Here is an 18,660-nt window from a genome sequence, read left to right as displayed (position 1 = left end):
CTTACAAAATTCTTAAGGGGTTGGACACGCTAGATGCAGGAAGATTGTTCCTGATGTTGGTGAAGTCCAGATCAAGGGGTCACAGTTTAAGGATAAAGGGGAAGTATTTTAGGACCAAGATGAGAAAAACGTTTTTCACACAGAGAGTGGTGAGTCCCTGGAATTCTCTGCCACAGAAGGTAGTTGAGGCCAGTTCATTGGCTATATTTAAGAGGGAGTTAGATGTGGCCCTTGTGGCTAGGGGATCAGGGGGTATGGAGAGAAGGCAGGTGCGGGATACTGAGTTGGATGATCAACCATGATCATATTGAATGGTGGTGCAGGTTCGAAGGGCCGAATGGCCTACTTCTGCACCTATTTTCTAAGTCTATGTCTATGTCTGTATTCAATGCCCCAACTGATGAAAGCCAATATGCCGTCTTTACTACACTATCTACTTGTGTTGCTACTTTCAAGGAGCAATGGACTTGGATCCGAGATTCCTCAGTACATCAGTGCTGCAAATTCTGCCATTAACCACATATTTACTCCTAATATTTGAATTTGTGTTGTGGAGGAATAACATTTTAATTGCTAACTTTCATTTCACAGACAACAAATATACAATATTCTTTGTTTATTGTCAACTACCCATTTGCTGCTTCTCCCCAGGAGCATCAGTATTAAGCATCAGCTCCATTATATTGAGGTGGCACCATGCAGTGGAAGTAACAAGGGATCACTTGTTTTTCAACTCGAAAAAGTAAGAATTTCATGCAGAGCAATTCCTAATTAGTTATTACCAATTATTTACAACACAAGTTAAATTGAGGTAGAAACAAAATGCTGGAGTAATTAGGCAGCTCAGGCAGCATCTCTGGAGCAAAATGATGGGTGATGTTTCTGGTTGAGACCCTTCTTCAGTCTGAAAATGTCTCCTCTGCCATTACTAATCCAGCGGATTTATTTATTTCATTGCTCCTTTGCATTATCCAGCTCACATTTCACCCCATGATCCCACATTTTCTTGTCGTACAACCTTGTTTAATCCATCCTTTCAAGACATCCCAATTTTATCATGGGTTATCTTGGGTTTTATCTTCAGAGAGGGTAGGGGAATGTAAGTAGAAGTTACTTCAAATTAGATAATTCAGTGTTCACGATCAGAGAATTCAATGGTTTCGCTGATGTACAGGAGTCCACATATTGGGCTGGATACTGGATGCAGTAAATGAGGTTAGGAGGGAGAGATAGATCAGCCATGATTAAATGGTGGAGTAGACTTGATGGGCTGAATGGCCTAATTCTGCTCCCATCACTTATGACCTTATGAGGGGTGGCGTGAGGAGCCCAGCGGTGACGGCACGAGCAGGTGCGGGCGGAGAAGGAGAGAACGGGGAAAGCTCCCGGCAAGCTGCATGGTGGCAGCAGCTCCCAGCAAGCCATGTCCATACCCCGACAGCAGGCCTCTCTCATCCATCGCGGAACCAGAAACCCACCTGAACTCATCCAAGGCTCATCTCCTGCTCGACCCCGAAGACTGGGAACCAGTGAGGTGGATGGAGGGAATTGGTGAAGGCAGTGGATGCTGGATAAAGGGCCAATTTCAAGATGGCGGTGAATGGAGGAGAGGATTGGTGCCGCCTGGACAATGGGTTTTCTAGGCCAAGCTAAGACTGTACTCTTATAAACTTTGAAACTTTGTTGGTACCAGCAACATGGTGACTCGCTTCAGTGAAGTGTGCTATTACACTACAATCATTGCATTTTGTACTTATCTATGATGGCGTTTATATATGGTATGATATTACTGGATTGTATGCAAAAATAGAGTGTCACTGTACATAAGTACATGTAACAATGAAATATAATTGAGCATTATTGAGGTTAGAGGAGGTACATGTGAACCTCTGTCTAACTTGAAAGGACTGTTGGGGTCCGTAATGAAGTAGAGGCAGGAGATGTTAGGGCAGATGTGGCACCTCCTGCGGTTGCTGGGGAAAGTACCTGGGAGACAGTGGTTTGGGTGGGATGGGATGAGTGAACCAAGGAGTTGCATGGAGAACAGTCTCTGTGGTTTTAGATGGGCAGACCTGATTAGGGGTGGGATCTCTTAGAGTTGGAGGATAATGTGTTGGATGCAGAGGCTAGTGGGGCGAAAGGTGAGGACCAGAGGAACTCCTTGTTGCGTCTTGGGGGAGGGGGAGTGAGAGCAGAACTACAGGACACAGAGGAGACATGCGTGAGGGCCACATCAATGACAGAAGGGGGAACCTACATTCTCTGAAGAATGAAGACATCACAGATGAGCTAAATGCTACACTTCATCTCTGGAGCAGATGTGGCCCTGATCAGCTGTATATCAGATATATATCAGTTTAGTTTATTATCACATGTACTGTGATACAGTAAAAAGTTGAGTGCTATCCAGTCAGCAGAAAGACAATATATGATTACAATTCATTAATCCTGGTCTTTGTTCACCTCTAGTGTAAACAGCTCATTCTAAGCTTCCCCCCAGTCTAGTTTCACTCAAAAATCACTGAGTCAAACACTTGCGCAACTAATCTTTATTTTGAAAAAACACAATTACAGTTCCCACTACTGTACCTAACCACCGCGGGTTCGATCCTCGTATCTGCCCGGCCAAGCCCTCTTTAGCCTCGCTCAAGCAGAGACACACCAGAAGGTCGCGCAGTCCCACGCGCTCTCCCAGAAGATCGACACAGGACCTCGTGGGAGCGGCCTTTTATAGGTGTACGAACCTTGAGGGGCCGAACCACATGGGGGTGGTCTCGTTACAGTCCAATAACAGATATTGATTAACCCAGTACATGATAAACATTTCCCTAACCCAATAATACAGTAACTAACACAATGTATTCAAACGGAGCTTCTGAAAAGAAGCAAACATAGCAAGATTTGCCCAGATATTCAAGAAACCCAGACAAGGCTCAACACTTAATCCAATCAACATCTAGCAAAGTAAAGCTTTGCAACATTATATACAATGTGTAGGTCTGGTTTGCATTCATCCAATCCATTCCATGCAATTTGCACCTAATTGTCAGGATCTGCAGATGTTTAATTCTCTTCCTGCAGCTCTTATCTAGGCTCGAGACAAAATGGCACCATTCTGCAGCTTGTCTTATTTCTGCAAAAGGCACATTTAAATTGACCAAATGGCCTAGCAGCCCAGAAGCCTTTACTCAATTTTAGTGTCCTGGTCACTCCAAATTGGCCAGAATTAACACTAGCACTTCACTGCTCCCCCACACCCATACTACATCCTGACCCAAAATGTCACCCATCCTTTTTCTCCAGAGACGCTGCCTAACCCGCTGAGTTACTCCAGCACCCTGTGTCTATCTTTGGTGTGAACCAGTATGTGTAGTTCTCTGTTTCTATAATTTAGATTGTGTTAGTAATGTGCAGGCTATCCTCAATACTCCAGCAAGAGAATGAAACTCTATTTCAACAACAGAGCAAAGCTCAATTTTCACCTCATTTCACACCACACACTTTGTTATTGTGTGTCTGCATCAATACTTACATTTCTCTGACTCTTTTGACCCATCTTTAAAAATAATTTGCTAGAAGAAACTGCAGATGGTGGTTTAAATTGAAGATAGACACAAAAATCTGCAGTAACACAGCACAGCATCTCTGACAGCAACTCAGAGAGCATCTCTGGAGAAAAGGGAATAGGTGACGTTTCAGGTCGTGACCCAGCAAATGTATTATTTTCATTGCTCCCCTGCATTGCCCAGCTCATATTTTTCTGTGTTTCCACATTTTCCTGTCGTACAACCTTGTTTATTCCATCCTTTCCCATCAACCCAATTTAATCTTACACATGGAAGTATAAAAGCAGGTGCTGAAGATCTGAGGTTAACATTTACATTTGGTGAAATCGTTCAAGTGTCACTCATTGGAGTGTCGTGCAATGTGTCTGCAAGAACCAATTAATCTCCAGCAGGGTTGAAGTGATTATAAGCTTTTTATCATCTCATTAGGGCCAGGGGGGAAATGAGGATATGTGGCCCTGGACTAACTATATTTCCAGTTGTGCTTTGAATACAAATGATTCATTGACCAGTGGTCAGGAACCCATTATCCCCCCAATCCTGAGCATCAGTTCAGTTATTATTTAATGTTTTTCCAGATTTTTTACCATTAAAAGCATTATTTTTAACAGAACGATTTTTGCATTTTCCAGTCAAAATAGATTTGATCATTAGGAGATGTTTTTTAATTTAGTTTAGTCTAAAGATGCAGCGCAGATGTAGCCCCTTCGGCCCACCGAGTCCGCACCAACCAGTAATCCCTGCTCACTATCGCTATTACACACACTAGGGACTATTCACAATTATACCAGGCCAATTAACCTACAAACATCGTTGGAAGGTGGGAGAAACTGGAGATCCCGGAGAAAAACCACGCAGGTCACGTGGAGAACGTACAAGCTCCATACAGCCAGGCGCTCGAAGTCAGGATCGAACTTGGGTCCCAGACGCTGTAAGGCAGTAACTCTATCGCCGTGCCACTGTGCCACTCTTGTACCAGTATAAGAGTGTGCAAGTCGCAGGGGTACGTGGTAACCAGGAAGACTAGAAGTAGCTGGAAAGAGGTGTAGGAGTCCCTGGATCCTACTCACGGACAGATTTGCCCACCTGGGACATTAGGTTCTCAGGAGAGCACAGCCAGGCATGGAAGTGACTTAGCCGCACAGGAGGGGAGGAAGGAGTGGAAAAGGGAAGAGAAGAGGCTAGAAATTAATTAGCTTGGTAAACGTAAATATTGTCCCTGGTAGTGTTAATGTGCGAGGATCGCTGGTCGGCGCGGACCCGGTGGGCCGAAGGGCCTGTTTCAGCGCGGTGTCTCTAAACTGATCTAAACTAAACAGAGTTTCCCAGGCCTCCCCTCCGGACTACCTCCCCTTCCACATCCAGACACAAAAACAGCTTCTTCCCATGAGCGTCAGCTCTACTTAACATCCGGACTACACCACTACATTCTAGTCTGTAAGACAAGTACTTATGAACTCTCCAAGAGTACGTTAGATATCTACATGTGCAATATATAGCAAAGCTGGCCCCGTTTTACATTTTTTAATTCTAATTGTTTTTAATTCTCTGCTGTATATTGTGTTTTTACCATGTGCGTGCAAAACACCACGTCAAACTCCTTGTATGTGTACACACTTGGCTAATAAATTGATTCTGATTCTGACTCTGATTCTGATTTCTGTAGATAGACACGAAAAGCTGGAGTATCTCAGCGGGTCTGGCAGCATTTCTGAAGAAAAGGAATGGGTGACGTTTCGGGTCGAGACCCTTCTTAAGACTGAGAGTCAGGGGAAAGAGAAACTAGAGATATATAGTAGGTAAATAGAACAAATGACCAAATGATATGCATAAAGCAACGATGATCAAGGAAAGGTGGAGCCCACAATGGTCTATTGTTAGCTGTGGGGTAGGTGATAACGAGTTATGCTCAACAGGATGACAGTGAAACTAGTACGATGACTAGGGTGGGGGAGGGATGGAGAGAGAGGGAATGCAAGGGTTACTTGAGTTTAGAGAAATCAAAGTAGAATATTAGATGTGCATTTCTGTGGCCAGAGGCCAGAGCATGGTATGGTGCCTCCCTGATGCCAGAGTCGAGGCAGTGACAGAGGCTACAGGTCATCATGAAGATAATGGACCTGGAATTATAATCCACATCAGTATCAACAACTTGTTGATGAAAATTGGATAAATCCTACAGAAAGAGTTCAAGGAGCTGAGAAAGAGGTTAAAAAGCAAGAGCCCAATGATTCAGATTCAGATTCAGATTTAATTTTAATTGTCATTGCAATCTCAGGAAGTTGCCAGGAATTTTGAAAGTTACAATATGACTAACCCTAGGGCTTACTTACTGGGGAGCACGGTGGGAAAATGGCCAACATAGAATGTCGTTAAAATAGCCAAAGATGAAACGTTCTACTGAAAAGCAGGCTTTCTTATCTATTTGGGGGAGAATAGTCCTTTGTAGTTCTGTCTAGGGTCATATCTGTTACAACCTTGCGATTACAGCTGTTCTTTGTCGCTGTGTGTAGCAGGCAAGTCTCCCAAACCTTCTGAACCTTCAGAATTTTGTAGTCGGCAGGGCAGTACTCTGCATATTGCCAACTTGGACAATTTAACATTTTATCAAGCCAATTAAACAAGCCAATTAAACTGCAAACCTCTGTGTCTTTGGAGTGTGGGAGGAAACCGAAGTTCTCAGAGAAAACCCACGCAGATCACGGGGAGAACGTACAAACTCCATACAGACAGCACCCGTAGTCGGGATCGAACCCGCGTCTCTGGCGCTGCATTTTGCTGTAAGGCGGCAACTCTACCGCTGTGCCACCGTGACTGCCCAAAAGTTTAACGAGGGGACCCCATATAGCTTGTAGAATCAATTCTCCGTAAAGGGACATTGACATATATCTATATTACTAAAAGTAAGATCTTGACCGCTTTTGACTCACTGCGATGTGATTTCCGATAGAACGCCGCCACTTACGGCCGTCATTTTTGGCCAACTCGCTCAGAGACCCCTCCGTCGGACTAGAGCGGAGGATTTTTCCCATCGATGAAAAATCAGAGATATATTAATGTTTTTAAGAATTTTGCCATTCTCTCTGCTGCCCCCGCTGGCGGCAGGGGGAGGGACTATAAAACCCGGAAGTGTTGTGGCTCACTCAGTCTCCGCCAGATGGAGGAAGCAAGAGGTCCAGGGCTTTCTGAGCTGCGAATAACACTGAACGCACGTCTACTCCACGGTGAGTCTCCAGCAAATGTGTTTGTTGTTTGTAAAGTGATTTCCCAATTAGGTTGGCTTTTTAAAGGGCTTTAAGCAAATGGGTTTTGTTGGCTTGCAAAGTGTTTTTGTCCAATTGGATTGGCTTTTAAAGGGCTTGCTTGCGACAGTTTTCGGATGGATAAAGCGTGAATAAACATTTTATTAGATCAGGACTGTGTTTAATTTCAAAATTGGCGCTCATTCTGTGATTTTCGCATAGTTGCAAGATGGCGCCAATGATGTCATTTCCGGTTAGCGGCATGCTGGCGCTGAGTGTGTCATTTCCGGTTCATGGCAAGAAGCGAGAGGGTGACGTCAAGATGGCGCCGAGTGCAGGCGCCGCTGAATAATTCAAGAGAGCTGACTGCTCTGTCTATGGTGAGTGTGTTTGTTGGATGTTATTTAAAGCATGTTTTTGCTTCAGCAGCAGCAGCCCCTACAGGAGGCTTTAAACATTTATTTGACACACACTATATTCAACACATTCTGAAGTTACTTGGCATTTTAGTATTGGGCCAGTGCGTGTGAGTGAATGAGTCTGTGTGTGTGTGAATGAGTCTGTGTGTGTGTGTGTGTGAATGAGTCTCTGTGTGTGTGTGTGTGTGCGAGTGTGTGTGTGTCTATGTGTGTCTGTGTGTGTCTGTGTATCAGTGTCTGTGTGTGTGTGGTGGAGTGTGTGTGTGATCAACAAATAACAAATAGTATGAACTAGCACAACAGAAAGCCACAACTGGCCAGCAATATTGGAATTGGTGGAGAGGTGGAATATTGTGTTGGGTGACCAGCCCTCTCATGTGATGCTGGTACCTAACGGGTCCCACTTAGTCTAGTATTATCTATTTGTTAGATAAATGCGGGAGAGACTTTCAAAACAACAACGTAAGGTTAAAGTTCACTGGGGAAAGACAAGGATGGAAGATTACAGAGACATTGATTAATGATTATTTATTCCAACTCCACAAGTAACCTTTGTGTCATGAGGATATAAAAATGGTACAGTTACTAATGCTGGGTGGAGCAGTTTGGGTTTGCTCAGACTGTTTACCGATGTGCATTGATTAGGCCTTTTGATAGACTCACCACTGATCTATGAGCTGTTTTATTTTGTCACTGTGCTATCTGAGTAAAGTTAGATATAAGGTACGGGTAAAGTACAACATTTCCTTCTACATAGGATTACTTCCAATGCCATGTGCAAGCAAGTACAGAGTTAAGAGGCGAGTGTGAATGAATCAAAGAATGTGATATTGTCCTCTGAGCTTCATTGGAGTGAGGTTAGAATGGGAATCGGTGGGGGTGCTGCAATGGCGGCAGCCCTGTCAGCAGCGCGTTAGTTTTTTCAACTTTTTTTTTTTTGGTATGTTTTAAAATATGTTTTTAAAACTTTGTGTGTTTTGTGTGGGGGGGGGTGGGGGGGGGTGAGGGGGAAACCGTTTTGGCCGCCTCCTTCATGGAGAGGCGACTTTTTCCAGGTCGCCTCCCCAGTGGCCTAACAACAAGGATCGGTGCGGCCTTTCCCGGGGACGTGCCTGGGGCTTCAGCGGCGGGCGCAGCGTGGACTCTCGGCGTGGAGCGGGTGAGCCCTCGCTGGGGCTCGCCGGAGGGGAGAGCTCCGTTTCGCTGGCCCGGAGCAGCCGGCAGCCTGAAGCCGCACGCGGTCTGCACAGCTCCAGCTGGCACGGCGTCTACAGCCCGGGATCCCTCATGGGGGACCCGGGGGAAGAAGAAGCCATCACTGCCGGCCCGCGGCCAACTACTACCGCGGGCGCGGTGGCGACTTACCATCACCCCTGGAGGAGAGCTTCGACCGCCAGCCCTGCAGTCTGCGGTGCTTCTGGCTGCGGCGCGGCAGGAACTTTAAATCTCGACCGCCGGCCTGCGGCCTACACCAACTTAAAGCCGCGGTCTCCGGTGGGGAAGAGCCGATCCTGGACTTACCTGGACTTGTACCTTGTCCTTTTACCAACTGGACGCCCGCAGCAACGGCTGCGGAGGGTTGAGGTCCCGACCACGGGGGAAAATGGAGGAGGACTGGCTAAATTGTGTGCCTTCCGCCATAGTGATGAATGCTGTGGTGGATGTTTATGTTAAACTTTTATTGTGTTTTTGTGTGTGTTCTTTATCATTGTACCGCTGCTGACATATTCATTTCACTTGCACTTTATGTGCAATGTGACAAATAAACCGTATTGTATTGAATAGAATCGAGAATTAAAGTAGCAGGCAATTGAAAAACATTACCTATTTTGTGGCATTTTGCAGAACAGGTTTTTTTTTGCATGCTGGAATCTAATTTGATTCGGTGTTCCTTTAAAAATGTGCAAATTTCCATCAGTTTGGTTTTAGATTTTTTTTCCGCTGCATTTAACTTATTTGTCTTCAGATCCCCACTGGGCACTTTCAACCATAACAGATGCAAATAAAACATTTCATGTGTAGGAAGGAACTACAGATGCTGGTTTAAATCGAAGATAGAGACAAAAATTTGGAGTAACTCAGCGGGGCAGTCTGAAGAAGGGTTACGACCCGAAACGTCACCCATTCTGACTTCAAAGAGATGCAGCCTGTCCAGCTGAGTTACTCCAACATTTTGTGTCTATCTCTAGCTCTCAATCTGTTGCTTGTAGAAGTCCTGTGGTACGGTGGAAATGAAGCTATCTGTGCCACAAGCCAAGTAGCTCCTTCCCTGCTCCTGTGGTACTTTCATTTCTTTCAGTGAAACGGTAGAGTGTGTGGTCTCATAATTAAACCAGGAATTCATGGCATGCTGTGTCTCCAGAGGTGTGAGATATTGTGCTTGACATCAGATTTGAGGTGAATTCTTTGGAGGAAGAAGAAATCAATGACTGAAAAACAAATTGTTCAACAGTGGGTTGCATTTGCACAATGCTTTTCATGATTTCTTACACGGTATCTTAAAGCACTTTATCTCCAATTAAGTAATTCCATTTTTAATTATTCTTTTTATGTTGTAAGAAACACAACATCCAGTTTGCAACCAGTGAGATAAAGGACACAATGATGTTTGTGATGTATTTTGGGGTTATAAGAATCGTAATGTCATACACTACAGATAGAGGCCCTTCAGCCCATTCTTTAGTTTAGTTTAGAGAAACAGCATGGAAACAGGGCTTTTGGCCCACCGAGTCCGCACCGACCAGCGATCCCCGCACATTAACACTCCCCTACACACACTAGGGACAATTTACATTTACACCAAGCCAATTAACCTGCAAACCTGTACATTTTTGGAATTTATGAGGAAACCGAAGATCTTGGAGAAAACCCACAAGGTCGCGGGGAGAACGTACACGCTCCGTACAGACAGCACCTGAAGTCGGGATCGAACCTGGGTCTCTGGCGCTGTAAACGCTGTAAGGCAGCAACTCTACTCCTGCGCCAACATGCTGCCCTTTCTGTTTATGTCAAGATCAAGTACCCACCTATATTAATCCCATTTTCAAGCACTTGGTGATTCGGGAATAGGAATACTTCATTGTCACATGTGTCTAGGCACAGTGAGATTCTTTGCTGGCATACACAATGTATACAAATAGCAGCCACCTACCATGCTGACAAAGTAACAAAGCCGGCTCACCCTTTTGTCCCCCACCCCCAAAAGATTCCCCCACGACAGGTCCCCATTGTCCTTTGTCCTCCTCACCCCCCCCCCCCCCCCCCATCCATTGTCCCATTGTCCTCCCCCCACCGATCTCACAGCATTCTCTCCATGCCATAAGCTTCAAGAACTCATCCAGATTGTCTTTAAATGTGGTGACTGTCTCTGTCCCCAATATCTTCTGAGGAAGCACATTCTTGAATGCAACAACTTTTGCAATGCAATTGTTCTTCCTCAGATAGTCTGTAACTCTCTTACTCCTTATCTTAAACCATTGCCCTCTCGTTTTAGACATTTCCATTACGGGGAAACGTTTCTCAGTGTATTTGTGTCCTCCCTGTAGTGTGTCCTGAAGCACTGAGCACAGTACTCCAGCTGTAGGCGAACCAAGGTTTTCCATGACATCCATCTCTTGTATTCACAGTCGCGCGTATGACAAGTAGCAACACAAGCTGAGGCATAGAATATCCTTCTACACACCTTTAGGATTTATGCATTGGTACATCAACATCCTTTAAATTGCTGATCCTCACAATTATTGGGATTATATTCTATCTTGTATTTAAAAGGACACGAGTGCTGGAGTAACTCTGCACGTCAGGTGGCATCTCTGGAGAATAAGGATAGATGACATTTTGGGTCGAGATCCCAAATTCAGAGAAGGGAGAGATTGAGAAATGACAATGTTGTTGATCGGGGACCCTTCTCCAGAGATGCTGCCTCACCCGTTGAGTTACTCCAGCATTTTGTGTACCCGTCTGAAATGGCATCTTTCCATTCCCCTTCATAGATGCTGGTGGACCCACTGAGTTTCTCCAGTACGACTTCATTAACTTCACTACCAATTTCCATCCCGCACTCAAATTCACTTTGTCCATTCTCGACACCTCCCTCCCCTTACTTGATCTCACCGCCTCCATCACAGGAGATAGACTTTTAACTGACATCTATTAATAAACCTACTGACTTCCACAACTTCCTACACTACATTTCTCATTTCCCCCCCCCCCCCCGTTTAGATTATTTTTTAGTTTACCGATACTGCGCGGAAACAGGCCCTTTGGCCCACCGAATCCGTGCCAATCAACAATTCCCGCACACTAACACTATCCTACACACATGAGGGACCATTTACAATTATACCTAGTGAATTAACCTACAGGCTTGTACACCTTGGGAGGAAACTGGAGATCCTGGAGAAAACCAACGCAGGTCACGGGGAGAACTTACAGATTCCATACAGATAGCCTGTAGTCAGGATACAACCTGGGTCTCTGGTGCTGAAACAATCTACTGCTGCATAACCATGTCGTATATTCCGCATCTTTCACCACATCAGCCGTCGCCCACAGCACGTAATCCTTCGACATTTTCGCCACCTCCAATGGAACCACATCTCCTTCGCTTTCAGCTTTCCACAGAGACCGCTCCCTCCGCAACTCCCTGGTTAACTCATCCCTTCCCACCCAAACCATCCCCTCCCCAGGTACCTTCCCCTGCTAGCACAGGAGATGCAACACCTGTCCCCATACCTCCTCCCTCGACTCTGTCTAGGGACCCCCACATTCCTTTCAGGTTAGGCAGAGGTTCACTTGCACTTCCTCCAACCTCATCTACTGTATCCGTTGTTCCAGGTGTGGATTCTTATATATCAGCGAGACCAAACGCAGACTGGGAGATCGTTTTGCTGAACACCTTCGCCCAGTCTGTCTCAGCCGACTGTTCTCATGGTTGCCAATCATTTTAACTCCCCTTCCCATTCTCAAACTGACCAATCTGTCTTGGGCCTCCTCCATTGTCAAAATGAAATCAAACTTAAATTAGAGGACATTGTGTGCCAAAGGCCTTGTTCCTTTGCTGTGCTTTTCTATTGTTTAATGCAAGTTTGAATATACTTCACATTTGCTACCAAACTTTTCTTAATTAAAGTTAACTTCCTCTTGTAAAAACACTCAAGGTTCAAATGAGAGATCATTGCTTGTGACAGTAAATGGACGCAACTGGTTATGGAACTGTTGCATAGTTTTAGCGGCATTTTTAGCCATGATGTGTTGTAATTATAAGATCTCTGGTCATCATCAATGGTTTTAATTCAACTCTGAATCCAACATCCTCAATAGCTTCTCAATAGGAACAAATTAAAAAAAAATTTTAAGAAGCTATACTCTGATCCACTTGCTGTAAATCATAGCCTGGGCAATAATCCTCTCTCATTGACAGATTAGTAAAATCTTGTCCGAAGATGCACAAAACTGAGAAGGGTCCTGACCCAAAACATCACCCATCCATGTTCTCCATAGAAGATACCTGCGCTGCAGTGTTACTCCAGCACTTTGTGTGCTTTTCTGTAAACCAGCATTTGTTCCTTGTTTCTACACAATACTCATGATGGGTTTGGATAGAATCGGAAGTAAAAGTATCAACCTTAAAATGGGCGGCACGGTGGTGCAGCGATAGAGTTGCTGCCTTACAGCGCCAGAGTCCAGGGTTCGATCCTGCAATTTGTACGTTCTCCTGGTTTTCTCTGACATCTTCAGTTTCCTTCCACACTCCAAAGGCGTACAGGTTTGTAGGTTAATTAGCTTGGTATGAATATAAACGTTGCCCCTAGTGTGTGTAAGATCATTGGTCATGGGGACTCGGTGGGCCGAAGGTCTGTATCTCTAAACTAAACTAAAACGTGAATTTAAGTCTCTGGGAGAACCCAATAAGACTCAACAAACTAAATCTCCACCATCAAGTGGTGATATAATTGGGCCAATCCTAGATTATATTCAACATTCTAGTTTAGCTTCTGGAAAGATGGAGTTTCGAAGACAGAGCCTGATAATTCCGCTTATAACCATATAACCATATAACCATATAACAATTACAGCACGGAAACAGGCCATCTCGGCCCTACAAGTCCGTGCCGAACAAATTTTTTTCCCCTTAGCCCCACCTGCCTGCACTCATACCATAACCCTCCATTCCCTTCTCATCCATATGCCTATCCATTTTTTTTTTTAAATTCATTTATTTATTTATTTATTTATTTATTTGTTTGTCAGTGGTCACACATCTGAAGCTCTGATGAAGGGTCTCGACCCAAAACATCACCCATTCCTTCTATCCAGAGATGCTGCCTGTCCCGCAGAGTTACTCCAGGTTTTTGTGTCTCTCACACATGTCCATTCACACAATCTTCCTTCCCTGCCTGGAACACACAGCTTTATGCAAGGCTGCACCAACAGCCATCAAGATGAATATCGTTTCACATTTCTACTTTATTTCCTGTTGTGTTTGTGTGTGACAATGGCTGAAGCTTTGATTAATTGTCTCAGGACCCAGTCGCATTTTACTGCTTTCTCTTTGATTGCTGTGCCTGATACAGCGGATACATTATTGGTTTTGTGGCTACCAGTGGAACGCACTGCTAATTAATCTTGGCTGGAGCTAACAAGCTGGTCCATGGGGAGGGAGTAAGATATGACATGAAGAGCAGAGGCAAACATACCCAGACTTTCTATTTGTAATGGCAATAAAAATGCTTTTTGGAAGAAATGAGTTACTATCAATGATACAAATGGCAGTTTCTTTAGATGATAAATTGACCATCATTTGGTCATCTAATTATGGAAATACAGACTTCACTGTTCTCCGCCTGAGTGTCTATCCAGTTTATATGTGACGAGAAGGGACGCAAACTTTGTGCATCAGTGAGAATAATAATGCAAAAAACCATCAGCTGAAGGAACTCCGGCAGCAAGAGGAAGAGAATTGCAAACAGGCAGCTTTTGTGGTCAGGACCCTTCATCGGGACACAGTTCCACACAACAGGAAAAACACATGGAGTGCATTCACACTAATCGTTAGTTCTGAGGAATTTGAAGTATTGTCCACTAGGTTACCTTCCGTGGATTTGCTTTTCTAAGTGGGCGAATTTTCGAGATGTGAATCAAAGTATAAAATCCAATTCTGTTCCTCTATGGAAATTGAAGTCAGCAGCAGCATTTCTGATGTGCATGCAGTAAAAACTATGATGTCTGATCCTAAGCCTCCAATTATCCTCTCACTTTTGCAGCAACAGCATTCTCTGGCCTTTGGTGCTGTTCGTGAATAATGCAGCCAGGGCTGAGAACATTATTTTGGGCTTGGCTTAATCCACTCCACTAGATGAGCTTATTTGAAATGCTGGTCGTGAGCCAAGATCCCATGCATGTTATTTACTGAAGATCGCCTTGGACCAATTCAAGGACAGTAGTATATTCTGGACTTCATCGTGATTGCTTCAGCTCTTACATAGCATATATGTGGAATGTAATTGTATCACATGGAGCAGACAATGAGGATTGGAGGAACAGCATCTCATATTTTGCTTGGGCAGCTTACAACACAGCAGCATGAATATGATTTCTCTAACTTCAAGTAACCCCTGCATTCCATCTCTCTCTGCCCCTCCCCCACCCAAGTCGCACCAGCTTCAAAATCTTGTTGAATGCCATTGTCTGTACTCATTCCCACCTAACACACAGATAACAAGGGCCTGTTTCCTTTATCATCATTACTTTTTTGCATATCTTTCATTAATTTGTTCTATATCTCTCTACATCACTGTCTATATCTCTCGTTTCCCTTTCCCCTCTCTCAGTCTGAAGAAGGTTCTCGAACCGAATCATCACCTATTCTTTTTCTCCAGAGATGCTGTCTGACCCACTGATTTACTCCAGCTTTTTGTGTCTATCTTCGAGTTGACAGTATAAGTAATTTGAAGAGATGGACATTTTGAGACTCAGAATACGTTGCCTTTATTTTATACTTCTGCAACCATAGTTGTTTGTTACTGTTCACAAAGGGAGAGTCACCCATGCATGATGTACATTAATTCCATCACAAATGCCCCTAAATGTGGCTGTCCCCCAACACAGTAGCAATGACATCAGTCTTGGTTTGAGCAGCCTGAGAACCATTCATTTGGCCGCATACTCTGGTTTCCCACAGTCGGAGAGTTCACAGATTGCCAACCAAACATCATTTATTTTAGCGTAAGAAAGAACTGCAGATAGACAGAAAGTCATGGAGTAATTCAACGGGACAGGCAGCATCTTGGGATAGAAGGAATGGGTGATGTTTTGGGTCGAGACCCTTCTACTGTAAAGATTGATCAGGGGTCTTTTTAGAAATGTCACCCATTCCTTCTTTCCAGAGATGTTGCCTGTCCCGCTGAGTTAATCCAGCATTTTGTATCTATCTTCGATGTAAACCAGCATCTGCAGTTCCTTCCCACACAAGGAATGGCAAATGCTGGTTTACGCTGAAGATAGACACAAAATGCTGGAGTAACTCAGCGGGACGGCTACAGATTTTTAGATTTTAGACCGGCTCCAATATGGATGGAGAAATGGCAGATAGAGTTTAAACCTCACAAGTTAGAGATGTTGCATTTTGAGAGGTCGAATGTAAGGGGAAGTGTACAATTAATGACAAGACCATTAAGAGCACTGAAATGCAGAGGGATCTTGGAATTCAAGTCTGTATCTGGAAGTGGCAACACAAGTACATACAATAGTAAATAAGGGATATGGAATGCTTGCCTTCATCTGTCAGGGCATGAGTTTAGAAGTCATCATACAGCTTTATAAATATTTGTTGAGGTTGCATTTGGAGTATTGTGTATAGCTCTTGTTATCCAAATACAGGAATGATGTGGCAGCTTTGGAGAGAGTGCAGGAGAGGTTTACCGGAATGCTGCCTGGCTTATAGGGCATTAGCTATAAAGACAATTTGGACGAGATTGTGTTGTTTTCTCTGGAGCGTTGAAGGTTGAAGGAGGATTTGATGGAAGTATATAAAATGCTGAGAGGTTAGGGTAGAATAGTGGAAACAGTCAAAATCTTATTCCCCCAAAGTAAAAATGTCAATGACAAGACGGCTTTGGTTTTAAGGACAGACAGGGAAGCTTTAAAAGAAACTAGACTAAGTGGGACCCATTGGGTCCCATGTTCACACGGGAGGGCTGGTCCCCCAATGCAATATTCCACCTCTCCACCAATTGCAATATTGGTGGCCAATGGGTGGGTGGGAGGGGGGGGGACTTTCTGGAGCGCTAGTATGGGTGTTGTGGGCCAAAGGGATTGGTTTCCAAAGGGCTAGTATGGACATTGTGTGCTGAATGGATTCTTGGGCTGGCAGCTCAGTCACACAGGCCTGGTGGGCTGGCAACTCAGTCACTCAGGCCTGGTTGGCTGACAGCTCAGTCACTCAGAGCTGGTGGGCTGGTAGCTGAGAAACTGCCAGAAATTCTGCCCAAAACAGGTGAGAGACTCTGTGAGAGAGAAGGGGGAGTGGGTGGAGAATAATTTTTATACATTTTTCATCTTTTTCTGCAGATCACAGCAATAAAGGAGGAAAGTCTATCCTGGCCTGGATCTCACAGGGAGCCAATGAACGGAGGGAGAAAAACACTGGGATGAGGTTTAATAGTTGTAGGTGGAATGCTTACTGATGGGCTGAAGGGACTCCTCCTGGTCTAGTACAAGCCTAATGGGCCGAAGGGGCTCTTAAAAAAAAAACTTTGAGTGAAATCTCAGTGAAAGGCAATTTCCTGGCCTGGCACGGGCCTTTTCGGCCAAAATGCTGATCTCAAGATTTTTTAAACACTCATAACTTTTTTATTTTTCATTGATAGGGAGAATCCTCAGGGCTGCCTCAGCGGAGGAGGACTGTGAGTATGATGGCCAATAATCATAGCGATATAAAGTGGCGTTTTTTTCTAAAATCAATATACAGCGCAGACAGGAAGTGGTCAAGATGAGACTTTTAGTTATATACATGTGCAAGGAATCTTCTTAACACAGGGAGCCGTGGGTGCCTGGAACATGCTGGAGTGGAAGTGGAAGTAGTGGTGTTTAAGAAGCCTTTAAATTGACACATGGATATGCAGGGAACAGAGGGATATAAATCCCATGTGGGCAGATGAGAGAGGTTTATGTTTGCCAAGTGTTTGGCATTGACATTGTGAGTCAAAGGGCTTTTCTCCATGTTATACGTTCTATGACCCGGCGTGTGGGGACTGCTGTGAGGGAAGGAGGAAGAATAAAAGGGGGAACCCAGTGTGGGGGAAGAGGGGGGGGCACTCTAGTTTGAGAATCCTCTGTCCAGAGGATAAGCCTGCATTTGTTTGTTTGTTCGTTCGTTGTGGTTAAGGCGCCGTGCACGTGGCAGCCAGCCAACAGTTGCTTGTCTTTTTCTTTTTTTTCACTTTTAATTTCAAGTTTTTGTACAAGTCAAGTCAAGTCAAGTCAAGTCAAGTCAAGTTTATTTGTCACATACACATACAAGATGTGCAGTGAAATGAAAGTGGCAATGCTCGCGGAACAACAAAACAACCAAACAAATTATAAACACAATCATAACACACATATTATTTTACGTAATAAATAATAGAAGGAAAAAACGTTCTGTACAGTTAGTCCCTGGTGAGAAAGGCGTTTACAGTCCGAATTGCCTCTGGGAAGAAACTCCTTCTCAGCCTCTCCGTTCTCACTGCGTGGCAACGGAGGCGTTTGCCTGACCGCAGCGGCTGGAACAGTCTGTTGCAGGGGTGGAAGAGGTCTCTCATAATTTTGTTTGCTCTGGAGTTGCACCTCTTGTTGTATAGTTCCTGCAGGGGGGTGAGTGAAGTTCCCATAGTGCGTTCGGCCGAACGCACTACTCTCTGCAGAGCCTTGTTGTGTAGTGACTGTTGGCAGACTAATCTCCCTCCGGCGATCAATAAAGTTTTATCCAATCGCTTCGTCCCATGTACACCAGGAGCTGCTGCGTTTCTGCTTGTGAAGGCCAGTGCAAAAGAAGGAGAAGCAGAATCCTTTACAGAGTAGAGAAAATTCTGTTAAACCTTTGTAAACCTCTAACCTTACCCTGTGACGACCATAAGGACACAGTGTGTTCTTACCTGGTGCCCTTCTTCCAGTGTCCTTATGGAACACCTTTAATTTAGTTTATATCAGTTTGGAGATACAGCGCGGAAACAGGACCTTCAGCCCATCAAGTCCGGGCCAACCAGCGATCCCCGCACATTAACACTAATCTACACACACTAGGCGCAATTATAAAATTATACCAAGCCAATTAACCATATAACCATATAACATATAACAATTACAGCATGGAAACAGGCCATCTCGGCCCTACAAGTCCATGCCGAACAAAATTTTTTTCCCCTTAGTCCCACCTGCCTGCACTCGTACCAT

Source organism: Leucoraja erinacea, chromosome 21 (genome assembly GCF_028641065.1).
Source record: "Leucoraja erinacea ecotype New England chromosome 21, Leri_hhj_1, whole genome shotgun sequence".
Lineage (NCBI taxonomy): Eukaryota > Metazoa > Chordata > Chondrichthyes > Rajiformes > Rajidae > Leucoraja > Leucoraja erinaceus.
The sequence above is the reverse complement of the archived record's forward strand: the minus strand, read 5'-3'. Positions refer to the sequence as shown.